This window comes from Branchiostoma floridae, unplaced genomic scaffold, assembly GCF_000003815.2.
Source record: "Branchiostoma floridae strain S238N-H82 unplaced genomic scaffold, Bfl_VNyyK Sc7u5tJ_572, whole genome shotgun sequence".
Lineage (NCBI taxonomy): Eukaryota > Metazoa > Chordata > Leptocardii > Amphioxiformes > Branchiostomatidae > Branchiostoma > Branchiostoma floridae.
The window spans coordinates 1-15,083 of record NW_023365891.1 but is presented as its reverse complement, the minus strand read 5'-3'; the positions used below and the strand labels follow the sequence as shown (position 1 = coordinate 15,083).

The window sequence follows — 15,083 nt, the reverse complement described above, 5'->3', positions numbered from 1 at the left end:
TTGGTCAGCTGTCTATGAACATAGTATATTAAGTAAAATTTTCAGCACTAAGGACAGGGCCAATATAACTTCGAGAATGCATTCCTTCCAAAATTTTGCCCCTCTCCTAACCCCCTAAACAACTTAAATTCAATCAAATGACACCAGTGATGACAATGACAGCTATATCAAAATATAGATTTTTATTTTCAACAAAAACATTAATATTTTACAGTTTATTCTGGTTCTGATTGCCATATCACATCTTTTTATTATAACTTACACTAAAAATAACATTCGTTGCAGCCAGCAACATTTGACTATACACTTTTCTGTATAATTTTCCATAAAACAACAATAGTCATGACAGACGTCACAGATGAAGGATTTTTATTCCACCGAATGGCAGAATATTTAATAAAATTCACCATTGAGAAGCAAAACTCTTCACAAAAACATTAAACACGATCCAAATCTAAAGGGGAAAATCTAATTTATTCCCCTTTTTTCGTCTTGAATCTTGAAATATCAAGACGACAAAAACTTGAATCAAAGCCTTTTAAACTGTGATATCAAAAATTAAAGACACAGAAAAATTCAAAAAGAGAACTCTTAAGGCTTAGATCTCTGGGGTAACGAGGGAACTCCCCTCGTGTGACTGCCACAAAATCAAAAAGATAGCCATTACGACTTAGATCTCTGGGGTTAACGAGGAAACTCCCCTCGTCTGACCGTTGACGACCACGACGCGAGGGGACTCCCCTCGCCAAATCCACGGCAGGAGTTCCAGCACGAGGGGACTCCCCTCGTAGTCCTACATAAGGACACGCTGGCACGAGGGAACTCCTCTCGCAAAGGCCGACACAAGGGGCACGCTGTATCCAGTTCTAGCACGAGGGGACTCCCCTCGCCAGTCCTACATACTAGGGGCACGCTGGTCCTACACGAGGGAACTCCCCTCGCCAAGGCCGACACAAGGGGCACTCTGTCTCCACGAGAGGGCAGGTCCGACACCACAACGGTGTTTTTCCACCAAGTCCAACACCAGGGGAAGTTCAAGTCCGGCATTTGGGAGTTTCTATCCCGACCTGACACATGGGGACATGGGCCCGTCCTGACGTGAACAAGGTGAGGTACATTAAACAGTTTTACTTATATGACACACCCACAACAAAGAGAACTTTTGATCAGTGTATTATAGTCCATTGCACTCAGGTCATCGGCAATAACAATGCAAGAAGAGTTCTATATTACATGTCATATATTCCAGATACTCCTATTAATCTAAATAAATGAACATGATAAAGCCATAGTGACTCTTCCATCATGGTTACACGTGGTTAGATCTCTTCTCAAAACATAGCTTTAACGGAAATAAATATGATAAATTCATTTAACGGTTTCCTTTTCCCCTTTGAGATGATATAGACAGTTTCACTTACAGTACATGTATATGATATTAAAACCAGGCACAAGTCTATCGATATTTACAATCCAAAAGGTACTTCATTAAAACGGTTTTTTTTCAATTCTGCACGTATTCGTTATGCTACTATCCACAAGAAAAGCATAATGGTATGTTTGATGGCACTGATACTATGAAATACAGAAGCACGAACATAATGGCTAAGATTTAAAGAAATAAGACCTTGACAGAAGAGCAGTGAGGTTTAAATCTAGCTACTCGACCACGTCCTCTTCCGCCTGCACGGGCACCACGAGAGCGTCCTCGGCCTTTCTTTCCACCTACTAGCTTCCTCTCCCCCACTGTTGATCTTTAGACGGCGATCTAAGTAATGACAATTGCATCATAGTTAGAAACAATTTTACAACATGACGTCCTCATAACAACAAAAGAAAATCTATTAGTAATAACCATACAGAAGTTTAACTAGGCAGATCTTTGAACCCATTCAATATCTAGTATATTTTTGGAGCACAACTTCTCACCTCGACACTTTCGAGCTCCTCTTCCCACAGACGGTCAAGCTCTTTACAGATCTGCCCCGTCTCTATTTTCGAGCGTCGTATAGGTCGCACATCTCCGCTGAGTCAGAAAGTATTTCGAGGTGCTGTTTCGGTGTTCTTGTCTTCTCGTGCCTCAGTCTTTCGGCGACTTCACTGAACAGCTGATCTGAGTTGCGAAGGAATAACATTATTTTAATACTTCATACATTAATAAAAGAGATAACGTGAGCGTATGTGTTTGTATGATCAGAATGGCAATGAAAATAACCATGCAGTCCTGTGAATCAGTCGCGCCCTGCATCTCCATACTTTTGACCATTGCTAGTTTCTAAAATATCTTCACATTGCATCGTTCCAGACCCACATAGGACATATTGACATAATTTCATGAATAACATTTACGCGCCAATTAATTTCCGCTGCCACGGTTTATACTGAAAATGGAAATGCAAAGAAAAGTCTGTTTGCAGTACTGCTACTGGGGAAATATGTAGTAGTAGATTGTTCTTTTATTCACTCAAAAAATATACATAAAGTATACAAGGCCTCGCATTCAAACCATCAAGGTTGACTGAATTGTGCCTGTACTTCACAAAGGCTACATAACTGCACCATAATAGCACATTAGGTAATTAGAAGCATTGTTATAATTCTTTTATATAAATTTGATTTAAAAACCGTACGATTACCTACATATATTCTAGACATTACAAAACAAGGTCAAACGATCAACTTTCATCATCACTACAACAGACAGACAGTTGGTATTGCACTTATGGTGTACTGACATTTGCATTTGCATCATTGAGTAGCTTAGTCATATAAGGCAATGCACTTTTTCTCAAGCGTTCGGTTCTAGTTTTAAACTTGTGTAGCTGATCGCTCGACCGTGTACAGCGACCACTGATGTCCCCCAGTCGAGCGGGGAACCAGTGGCGGAAGTCAGGGGACTGTAACAGTTTTTTGGACAGGTTCAAGCATAGCTGGTCACGGAGCGCTGCTCCATTGTCACAAGTCCTAGGGTGAGCAGGGCTTCAGCGTAGTTGGAGTACGTTCGGCCTAAGATGATCTTGCAGGCTCGACGTTGGATTCTCTCCAGCTGGTTACGCTGTTCTTGAGTGAGTCCCGGGTGCCACGCCGGTGCGGCGTACTCACACACTGGTCGGATGTACCTAGTGTAGATAGTGACCAGGTCCTCTGTAGACAGTTGAAATGATTTCAGTTTTCTGAGGAGGAACAGTCTCATGCTACCTCTCTTTACCATGCGGAGTCTACATGGGTGTTCCATCTGAGGTCTGCTTGGATGTACAAGTCCAGTAACTTCGCCACTTTAACCTCTTGAAGAGGGTGGTCGTCAATTTTGAGCGGTGGGAGAGGTCAGGGCGTTTTAGAAAAGTGGACGTACATCACTTTGCATTTCTTCGGATGGAGCTGCATTCTATGCGAAGTTGACAAGTTGTTAAGTCCATCGAGGTCGTGCTTAATGAAGGGGGTGTCACTGGTTTTACGACTCTCGATCAAGTTCAGGTCGTCTACGAATTTCCATCGTGATGACATACCATTCTCGGTGGCGCTGTTGATCAGGGCAAGGAAAACAATCGACCCCAGTACTGTCCCTTATGGAAGGCCGCATGACGTCACGCTCAGTCCGAAAAGGAATCTTTGTACCGCACCCTCTGTTCCCTCTGTGACAGGAAACTGATGATCCACCTAGCCACCGAAGCACGGAGTCCAAGTTGGAGGAGACTCGTTATACCCGCCTCACATTAGGCGCGATTCGATCGGAAGACTAGTTTACGAGCTCTAAATGACATTTTCGTGAGTAAGATTTTTAGGGATCGCCGGCAATTTTCAGGAGTCTTACGACGGTCGCGGTGCAGCGAAACATGTTCCTAACATAAGCGACAAGTCGCAGGAGATCTCCGAGATCGCAGAGCTCGTTACCGAGTCGCAGATCGTGCGTGCAAATCGTGCGTACCTCGCAAGGGTATTGGTCAATAGTCTTGCGTCAATCCAACGATTGAAGACCGACAGGCGAGCACAGACATAGTTTTTAATCATCGAACGCAAATCGGATGGCGAACGCCCGTTAGTCGGGCGACGTTCGGGCGACGTTCACCCGACTTACGATTGTTTACAAATATTGAAGTTCTGGGAATGTGAGGGTAATTCTAACATTGTGGCCCCTGTGGCAGTATGTAGACTGGCTTTGTGACACACTTTCCTTTCTTGTGTGTTGTTTCCTTTCTATTATGCCCGCGCATTCCATTCATTCGTTAAAAAACATTTCGACAACATAATAAGCAACATTTATTGATCTCTTGCCTTTTTTGAGGAACGTTTTGTGTTCCCTTGTCCGCGTGCAAGAGGTCATGGGAGGTTCATTATCATAGATTTATTCACCGTCGATTGCACGAGGCTCGCTTATATGTGAGGGGAACAGATTTTGGGCGAAAAATACGCAAGACCATCTTAAGATCTTAAAATCAGCCGACCTTCCTGCGATCGCGAAGTACGTCCGAAGATCGTATAAAATGTGAGGCGGGTATAAAAGCGATCGTATGGTTCACTCTATCAAACGCTTTCGCGAAATCAGTGAGAATAAGAGTGCTAACCATGCTGGGTTGGTCCGACGTTCTGTAAAGATTGTGGACAATGTCCACAAGGCAGTGAGTGGTTGACTTCCCAGCCACACAACCAAACTGAGATTTGTCAATCCTAGGATTGATGTCGTCGAGAGTACAATATGCTTTTGAAAATACAGTCAACGGCTAACCGCATGTTATTTGTTGAACCTAATCTTAGCCTACTGTCACTGATTTTTAAAATTTTCGAAGCACATTTATTTCACAATTGGTTTGGTGCGTCAGCGTGTTGTTTGGCATGTCGTTAGGTGATGCACGTTGCGAGATGATGCACGTTGTTTTGTTTACACCGTAACCTTTTAATAACAAAACAAGAGTCCGTTTTGTGTAAAAAAAAAAGAAATAGAAAGGAAATGAAAACTTCGTTTGCAAATCGTAGACGATTAGGGAGTGAGCAATACTTAGGCGTACGTCCTCCAGTGCATGCACAGTGGTTTTGAAATAACGTCATCAACTTAATTACGAGGAAACCACAGAGGAGTGCTCAGATGGCCAAAAAAAAACGTTAACAAAGTTGACATTGACCGTCGAAATAACAAATACCCACATACCAAATGCCATTACAATCCATTAAAAGGTTCAAAGATATGCTGACCACAACTATCCGTAAACATAAACAGACAAACACTGACACAGATACACTTTCTAAGCAGATATGGAAGTAGTCGGAAATATTACACGGGCGACGAGTGGAGAGTAACACAGATGGCGTGAAGTGTGAATGAGTTGAGCCCCTTTTCTGCGCCTGGTAAATAATACTTCTAAAAGGGAACGAAAGGCCCTGTCGGGGCGATCTCCCGTCGTCCTTTATACTATTCAACCCCCTATTTGCGGTTACATGTTTGGTTGTCTTCATAACATATTTATAGTTCCCGAAAACTGATCTACCGGGTGCTTATTTGGAATGTGACCATAGCATAAAGAAGTTACCCACTAAGAGATGCGCATGGTTTTGTTTGTCCTTCTTTTAAACATGGGCAGGCCAGTGGGTACTAGTAATTTGGAAGCGAATATAAAAAAGGCAAACAGTAACTTTTCAAACTCCCCGATTTAAGGTTTGCTATGCCAATCGCCATCCTTCTATCATTTGAAACTCACATATTCAGCATACAATGGCCAGCTTGAAAACGTTTTTCTCACGGTCTCGCCTTTCCACGTCTGCTCGAAGCTTACCTGTTCGAGCTTGGAATCTGTTCGGAAATTACAAAATCAATTACAAAATCGCTTTTGCTTCTGCTAATGTTTTGTTTGGGAACCTTCACAAATAACACATGTAGTAGGTAGATCCTGGGTTACAGAAGGTAATACGGATCGTGGATAAATACCGTTCCATTGCAATGTACTAGTGGTAGCCTTTTTCGCAGACCCTAGCAACTCTCTCTTATATTTTTTGTTGAAAGAAACAGGTTTTTAGTTTGAGCCAGCGATGCGCAGTGACTGGACTCCTGTTCACTAGTTAACTGATTTCTCATGACTCAAACACATGTGAAATGGTACACGTCACCCCGCCCGGCACAAGAACGTAGTAGAAGCGGAAACACGACCTAAAATATATAAACCAGGCACTAATTAAACGCCAGTGCCCGTAAAAATACTCTCCACGTTGAGCCCGTTGAGGTTGGTGGTGAAATTGCGGCCGAGCTCTGTTTGTAGAGTACGTAAAAGGTCGCGAAGGAGAAACCTTGCTATTGTCCGGACCGGCTACTCTCCAAGCAGAGGTTAGTCGTTTTTATCGGGCTTTCTATTTTAATATTGGCAAAGTTGAAACCTATATAAACTGGTTTGGGCGGGCGGACCTCAAGAAACAATACAAAATAGAAATATCCCGTCCCTCGGATAGGACGTTTAATGGAGGTCCCGTGTCTGGGGAGAGTCACACCCCGGGCACGTAAAAGTACCCGCCACAATTATCTAATAGAGTAGGGGACCTTCCCGGTGTGAGTGGTTCAAACCATTCCGGCAAAATGGGATAGGGAATTTCCCAAGCAGCCTCGTGAGCCAAATGTTTAGGCTAGATGAAAGTATTTTGATCAACTACCGACCGGATTTTCTGGTTACATCTGCTTGATGAATACTGGCTCTTTATTCCTTTATGCTATGGATAATTTACGCCGTTTCGCCAGCGTAACATCTGCTTGGAGACTATAAAACACCCGCATGGAGATCTGATAAACAGATCAGCCAGGAGTGAGATGTTTATCTTCGAAACTCAACCGTGACAGGGAAGGTCGGAGATAGACACACGGCAGGTGGGCGCTGTTAGGCTGCTGTAGAGATTCCTTTGAGGCATGTTGGCCCTAGAGCCGAGGAGGTGTAGCTTGAATCGTAGCCTGGATACCATACCCCAACCTCAAAAATATCTTTTGTGTTGGCTTGAGGTCGGGCTGGGGTTTGGCAACCAGGCTACTTGAATTGATGAATTTGAATGAATGAATTTATTAATCGCACAACGAAGGTACAATGCATGGCAACCAATAACAACTAATAGATATATAGACAATAGTACTAATAGGCTACATACAAAACAACAACAAAATATTATCGATAAAAGTACAGTTATTTCTGAGTAATCTGGTCTCGTATTTGTAATACATTATCACTGCGGAGGATAAGGCTACAGGAGTCGGGCTGTATAGGCCCCGGAAACAGCCTGAACACTTTTGATACACAGAGAAAGTGATGAATACCATATGATCCAACAGCCGCATATGACACAGTGCTTAGGTTACATGGATAAAGTTCCACCAACCACTTCAGTTGACCACTTAAGCTCAGGCTTATTAATTAGGCTTTAGCTCATAAAGATGCCGGTTGAAAGAAATAGTACTTAGTAAGTTAGTGCTCAGGCTTTGGGGAGTCAGCCCTGGCTATGCATGCTGAACTGCCAACAGATAGATAAATAAAATAAGCAAAAGAAGCCAAGGACTGAAATAAACAATTCATGAAAAGCGTCTTATCCCCCAGCTACGAGAGGGAGATAGAATCGGAAACTCTAGAGTCACTTGCTTTAGAGTAGAGTGGAGTGGTTTCAGCCGGGGTTGTTCTTCCATAATTTTACAGGATGTGTGCGTTGCCGCATGTGTGCGTTCCACGGGATGTGTTTCGTTGTGCCGTGCCGTCGCCAACTTACTGGGAAACTCTCAAGATGCACCTAACGGTTACCGGGCAACAATAGAAATACTGGTTGATTACAGAAAGGGTCCGGAAAATGTTGCTCGGATTATGGGCAAAAACAGGCCTCGGAATGGGTTCTTGACAAAGGGACCGAATCATAAGATGATGACAACCCGCTGCGCTCATGAACCGCCCCCGTCAGCTCTGGAATGTACTTCCATTGAGCTACTCTTCAAGCAGAGGTTGGTGGGAGAAATCGTGACCTTTTCCTTTCATAATTCTTTTTCCAACCTTGGTGGGGAGGCCGGTCGATGAAATAATTATGAAAGGAAAAGGTCAAGATTTTTCCCACCAACCACTGCTTGGAGAGTAGAGTTACTAGTACCCTGGTCCTAGCGAAAAAAAATCCGCTCACGGAGCTTCGGGTTCCTTCGGGATCCGTACGGAAAGATCGTGTATATGGGAGCGACCCTCACGAGAAGACATAGTTCTATATGGGGGTTTCGAGACACACGGTGATTGAACGTGGCCAATCTGTTTCCGGGTCACATTTGCATTACGTGTTTTGCATTCCAGAGCAGTTCAGGGCAGTGGTAGAAGGGAATTTAGCAACATAAAGTGTACTTTTTTTTGCCACAAATAGCAGTAAAAGATGAAAGCTTAATGTTATTACCCAGGGGTCGCCAGGCTGTTTCTTCGGTGACTCAATGCAGTCTGCCCGCCAATCCAATAGCCTGAGCAAGGACGTCCTTGGCCTGAGTGAGTTTTGCCGGCTCTTTCGGGCTTTTACTCCTCGGAGCGCTAATTTTTGATCGGCGGGCAGACTCTCTTATGGGCCGCCGAACAAACTAACTGGCCGTCCGGCAATAAAAATCATTCTACAGACACAGGCCTTGAACCAGTAGAAGGCTACTGATTGAAGAAAGTGAGTGTGTATTACTGTTTGTGTACGATTCTGGAGACTTTTTTTCTGTGGACTGAATTTAGTATCTTTTATTGAGCCAAGTACACAGTGCGTGTTGGTGTATGATTGTCTTGTATCCTTTTTACGTATAGTGTGGGAATCGAGTACATGTAACGTTACTGTGTGCTATCATACTCGGGAATCTATTCTCTCTCTATGACGCCTTGACTGTAAAAATATTGTAACTTACATACGTGATGTGGTATCCCCAAATCAGATAGGCAAAGCCGGTTTATACAGAGACATGTGAAAAGTTATATCTCAAAAATTACCCAAATTGTTATGTCGTATTTATTAAGCGTTATGTCTGTAACATCTTTTGAAAGCTGTTCCGTCAAACTGCGAAGAGAAATACTTGACCCAGAAGTGAAATTCTGGGCCTCTATTGCGATATATATAAGATGACGCGAAAACCCCATAGAGAGCCGAAGTAGTACGGGCTGAGTAACAGATCCTCACAGATCCTCAAACCCTGAAATGTTTTCAAGTTTTGACACCAGAACTAATGCGTTCTCACGAAAAGCTTTATTCCACAAGTGATCTCCAAGAGGTTTTCAATCTTGTGTGGAAAAAGAGTTTAAATCCAGATACTCCTCAAGAGATCCTCACGAGGTTTTCAAACACGGTCACTCTTACTATATAAGATGGCTGACCGTGAGGGTCGCTCCCAGGTGCAAAATCTCAACCCGGACAGTAGTATCCGGGCAGTTCAGCACCGTGATATCTTGGCCTATTGCCTATGATGGCGATTGGATACCTTCTAGTACATGTGCACCCCTCTCCCTCTGTCCATAGATAACAGAGACACAATACGTGTCCTTTGAATCTTTTTCATCACGATGGCAAACGCAAATCCAAAATTCCCAATTTTTTTTTTTGGGGGGGGGGGGGGGGGGGCTAACAGAACAGTAAAACATTTCTGGTAATAATGATTTACAACAACGGTGGAAATGTGAAAACAGGATATATATTACCTTTTCCCCGTTCTTGTGGAGTTTCAGTATTGATTTCGGTATTCCGGTTTAATACATCTAGGGTAGAGTCGAGTTCTTCTGGCGCTGCAAGGAACGTCCTGTTCCAAATCTGACAGACTCCAGTTCTATCCAAGATGCATGTTTTCCCAAGAGTTCCATCTCAAAGTCGTTCAGCTTGGGATACGACGGTATTCATATGCCAGACACCCGAGTAAATAGAAGACTACAAACATGGTAGCGAGTTTTCATCTAGTGAACTGATAACACGACCTCAGCTCTGTAAGAAAATATCCAAAATGAGACCTCCCTGCCCCGCTCGGGTCCCTGAGGAACAGAAGTATGCTGCCAGCATGGAACAGAAGTATGCTGCCAGCATCTCGTTTGACAACCTCGTAACTACGCGGGTCCGGGAGAGGCCCCGTGCCTGCCGGTCAGATCTGTTTCCAATTAAGATTTTTCTGCTCCGAACAAAGAGTGACTCAACAGAGTGGGGTGTCTTCGTCATTTGAAGCTCTCGTCTTCAACTTTGATAGACTGCTATTGATGCTGCTTGGTGACTTTCCTGTTTTGATGACCGTAAACTTTATAATACTAGTCAGTGCGTTTTGACTCAACATCAGCCTGAATAGTTGTAGGGTATAAATCCGCTAAGAAAGCCAGAAGGAACCCTACAAGGGAAGGCAAGAGGTCACGTCGCATGCCCCGGAAGTTGTCATGATGTCTGACACAGGAAAGTGGTGGTTTCTGAAGGAAAGTAAAAAGGATGCGCTGCTCCATAACGGAGCTGATCTAGGAACCATCCAGAACATCGGCGTACCTAGTTGAGTCGGCTATCTGAAGGTTAGTACGATTATGGTCATGATATTTTCAATGCTTTGTTTAGAGTTGTCAGGCCTGGTACCAGCCTGGGAGTGTGGTACTCTCCAAACAGAGGTTAGGCGGCGGCTGTTTTTTTAATCGTTTTTAGTCGTTTTTATCTGGCTTTCTATTTTGTATTGAATCTTGTATTGTCAAAACCTTAGGCTGGCGGACTTCAAGAAATATAAAATAGAAAGCCTGATAAAACGACTAAAAAACGTAAAACAAAACAGCTTAACCTCTGCTTGGAGAGGAGTGTGGCAGAACAAACCATCTAGTCCAGACTAGAGATACTTTCCCAAACGTCAGTACTGCTAAAGGGCCACCAAAGGAATTCTATAATGGCCTAAACTGGAGCCAAAGCCCTACCTGGCTATACATATTTACTCTGCAGCATTCGCCCTCATTCGCCCTCAGTTGGACCCAAATCATCTGTACGACCTACTGGCTGGCAAAATACACCAGATGATATAGATCGGTGTTGGGCACCCGGACTACAACTCGAGAACTTTGAACATGTGTTGACAAATGACGATGTTGAACACGACAACAATCACGTGAAAATTAAGTCATAACAGTCGCTCATTTTTAAAATCTTTTTTGCATGTTCGTGCTCCTAAAACTAGTTTACTCGCTAATTATCTAATGTTATGGCGTTTTCCCGGGAGAAACTGACTAGTAATTTCAGACCCACAGCGCGGGGAAGGCACAAACGCCCTCCTGCCTGGCCTCTGATTACTAGTATACCCCGGCTGGGGAGGCGGCATGTTTTTCTCTCGCCATATCCGCCATGGCCTGTATGCGTGCTACAAACCCGTCATCCAGGCTAGCATTTATGACTATTCAAGACCATTCATCTCCGTTAACCCTTCCAGGAGTGTCGGAAGGGAATACCCAACCTTCTAGGATCCTTCACATTCTTATTCTTTGTGTAGATGTTGTAAATTACCCTTAGTACCTACCTAAGTTCAAATTATTATGAGAAACCTGGAATGTGTGTTAAGTTTTCCTTTATTTGCTTATTTATCTATCGGCTTGGCTGTTAGGTACGCCTACCAGGGATGACCCCAAAGCTACCCCAAAGCCTGCTCTGAACAGGCATTTGACCGGGGGAAAACTAAAGTGGTCGCGTGGAACCTGATCCTTGTAATAGATTCATTTGGTCATAGGCGGCTGTTGGGTCATCTGGTGTTCATCACTTTGCGTATCAAACATGCAAGGCTGTTTCCAGGGCCTATACAGCCCGACTCCTCTCTAGCCTGAGAACCACCCTGACCCACTAGTGGCCACTAAGGCTTAAAAGAATGCTAACCACGGAGTTAGCAAGTGAAATGATTGAGGCAGCGGTCACTACTCTCCAAGCAGAGGTTAGGCTCCGGCTGTTTTTTCTTACGTTGTTTTTAGTCGTCTTTATCGGGCTTTCTATTTTGTATTGTTTCTTCAAGTCCGCCAGGTTTTGACAAAACAACATACAATAGTAACAATATGAAATAGAAAGCCCGATAAAAAAGACTAAAAAACGTTTAAAAATTAGCGGGAACCTAACCTCTGCTTGGAGAGTACAACTACTCGGCTCTAGGGCCAACATGCCTCCAAGGAATCTCTACAACAGCTCCCCTACTGTCCAAGCAGAGGTTACGCTCCGACCGCGAGACATCAACAAAAACGTACAAACTAGAAAGCCCGATAGAAACTTTGAAAAATCCTCAAAAACAGAGCCAGGGGTCATTTTTCATAAATGTGGAGCGCATTTTGTATATATTTGTATTCAACGGCGCTAACTATCTTATAACATGAATACTAGACAAGGCCTCCTCCCTGCAAATTAACTACGCATTGTTTCTGTCAGGCCGACGTGTAACGTTACAGCAATTCAACACAGAAAAGTCATTATTCTCCGAACTGTGTGAATGGACGCAAGTCTCTCCCACGGACCTGCCGTGTCTATCTCCGACCTTTCCCTGTCACGGCTGAGTTTCGAAGATAAACATCTCACTCCTGGCTGATCTGTTTATCAAATCTCCATGCGGGGGTTTTATAGTCTCCAAGCAGATGTTACGGTAGCGAAACGGCGGAAATTATACATGGCCAAGTAAGTAAAAAAGAGCCAGTATTCATCAAGCAGATGTAACCAGAAAATCGGGTCGGTTATTGATCAAAATACTTTCATCTAGCCCAAACATTGGCCTCTTAAAATCTGATCAATTTTTTTTCGCTTGCGCTCCAGGCGGCCGGTCCGTACTCTCTTAGTCGTTTTTTGTCGGGCTTTTTTTTTTTGACGAGTTTGCGCAGTGCAAGGCCATTGAGTGATTGACCACTTTTAGGAACTGAACTACGCTCACTGGCGGCATCTCTTCTCCCTAAGTCAGAAACATCGAGATAAAAGCTCCTTGGTCTGACTACTGTAACTGACTCAATAGTACAATAGGCGAAGCAGGGGTTACGAGGCTGCTTGGGAAATTCCCTACCCCATTTTGCCGGAATGTTTTAATCCACTTACACCGGGAGGGTCCCCTACTCTATTAGATAATTGTGGCGGGTACTTTTACGTGCCCGGGGTGTGACTCTCCCCAGACACGGGACCTCCATTAAACGTCCTATCCGAGGGACGGGATATTTCTATTTTGTATTGTTTCTTGAGGTCCGCCCGCCCAAACCAGTTTATATAGGTTTCAACTTTGCCAATATAAATTAGAAAGCCCGATAAAAACGACTAACCTCTGCTTGGAGAGTAGCCGGTCCGGACAATAGCAAGGTTTCTCCTTCGCGACCTTTTACGTACTCTACAGAGCTCGGCCGCAATTTCACCACCAACCTCAAAGTGGAGAGTACTTTCACGGGCACTGGCGTTTAATTAGTGCCTGGTTTATATATTTTAGGTCGTGTTTCCGCTTCTACTACGTTCTTGTGCCGGGCGGGGTGACGTGTACCATTTCACATGTGTTTGAGTCATGAGAAATCAGTTAACTAGTGAACAGGAGTCCAGTCACTGCGCATCGCTGGCTCAAACTAAAAACCTGTTTCTTTCAACAAAAAATATAAGAGAGAGTTGCTAGGGTCTGCGAAAAAGGCTACCACTAGTACATTGCAATGGAACGGTATTTATCCACGATCCGTATTACCTTCTGTAACCCACGATCTACCTACTAGTACTACATGTGTTATTTGTGAAGGTTCCCAAACAAAACATTAGCAGAAGCAAAAGCGAAAGCTTACTTTGGTACAGCCAAGGTACAGCAGTCTTTTTATGAATACAGGAAGTGAACCTTTGTCAGGTCGACATTAATTGTCCAGAAGGGAGTTGATTTTGTAATTTCCGAACAGATTCCAAGCTCGAACAGGTAAGCTTCGAGCAGACGTGGAAAGGCGAGACCGTGGGAAAAACGTTTTCAAGCTGGCCACTGTATGCTGAATATGTGAGTTTCAAATGATACAAGGATGGCGATTGGCATAGCATTAGCAAACCTAAAATCGGGGGGTTTGAAAAGTTACTGTTTGCCTTTTTTATATTCGCTTCCAAATTACTAGTAGTAGTAGTACCCACTGGCCTGCCCATGTTTAAAAGAAGGACAAACAAAACCATGCGCATCTCTTAGTGGGTAACTTCTTTATGCTATGGTCAGAGTCCAAATAAGCACCCGGTAGATCAGTTTTCGGGAACGATGAATATGTTATGAAGACAACCAAACATGTAACCGCAAATAGGGGGTTGAATAGTATAAAGGACGACGGGAGATCGCCCCGACAGGGCCTTTCGTTCCCTTTTAGAAGTATTATTTACCAGGCGCAGAAAAGGGGCTCAACTCATTCACACTTCACGCCATCTGTGTTACTCTCCACTCTTCGCCCGTGTAATATTTCCGACTACTTCTATATCTGCTTAGAAAGTGTATCTGTGTCAGTGTTTGTCTGTTTATGTTTACGGATAGTTGTGGTCAGCATATCTTTGAACCTTTTAATGGATTGTAATGGCATTTGGTATGTGGGTATTTGTTATTTCGACGGTCAATGTCAACTTTGTTAACGTTTTTTTTTGGCCATCTGAGCACTCCTCTGTGGTTTTCTCGTAATTAAGTTGATGACGTTATTTCAAAACCACTGTGCATGCACTGGAGGACGTACGCCTAAGTATTGCTCACTCCCTAATCGTCTACGATTTGCAAACAAAGTTTTCATTTCCTTTCTATTTCTTTTTTTTTTACACAAAACGGACTCTTGTTTTGTTATTAAAAGGTTACGGTGTAAACAAAACAACGTGCATCATCTCGCAACGTGCATCACCTAACGACATGCCAAACAACACGCTGACGCACCAAACCAATTGTGAAATAAATGTGCTTCGAAAATTTTAAAAATCAGTGACAGTAGGCTAAGATTAGGTTCAACAAATAACATGCGGTTAACCGTTGACTGTATTTTCAAAAGCATATTTCCCAAGTAGCAGTACTGCAAACAAACTTTTCTTTGCATTTCCATTTTCAGTATAAACCGTGGCAGCGGAAATTAATTGGCGCGTAAATGTTATTCATGGAATTATGTCAATATGTCCTATGTGGGTCTGGAACGATGCAATGTGAAGAT

General features: G+C 43.5%; 1 long non-coding RNA gene across 1 annotated transcript; it reads right to left on the bottom strand.

Moving 5' to 3' along the window:
* Positions 1 to 1,429: 1,429 nt before the first annotated feature.
* On the bottom strand, positions 1,430 to 9,990 carry LOC118408948. Its single transcript, XR_004830376.1, has 3 exons — positions 9,645 to 9,990; positions 1,930 to 2,113; positions 1,430 to 1,768 (listed from the first exon to the last, which is right to left on the bottom strand). It is a non-coding gene; the product is annotated as an uncharacterized LOC118408948 (long non-coding RNA).
* Positions 9,991 to 15,083: the final 5,093 nt, after the last annotated feature.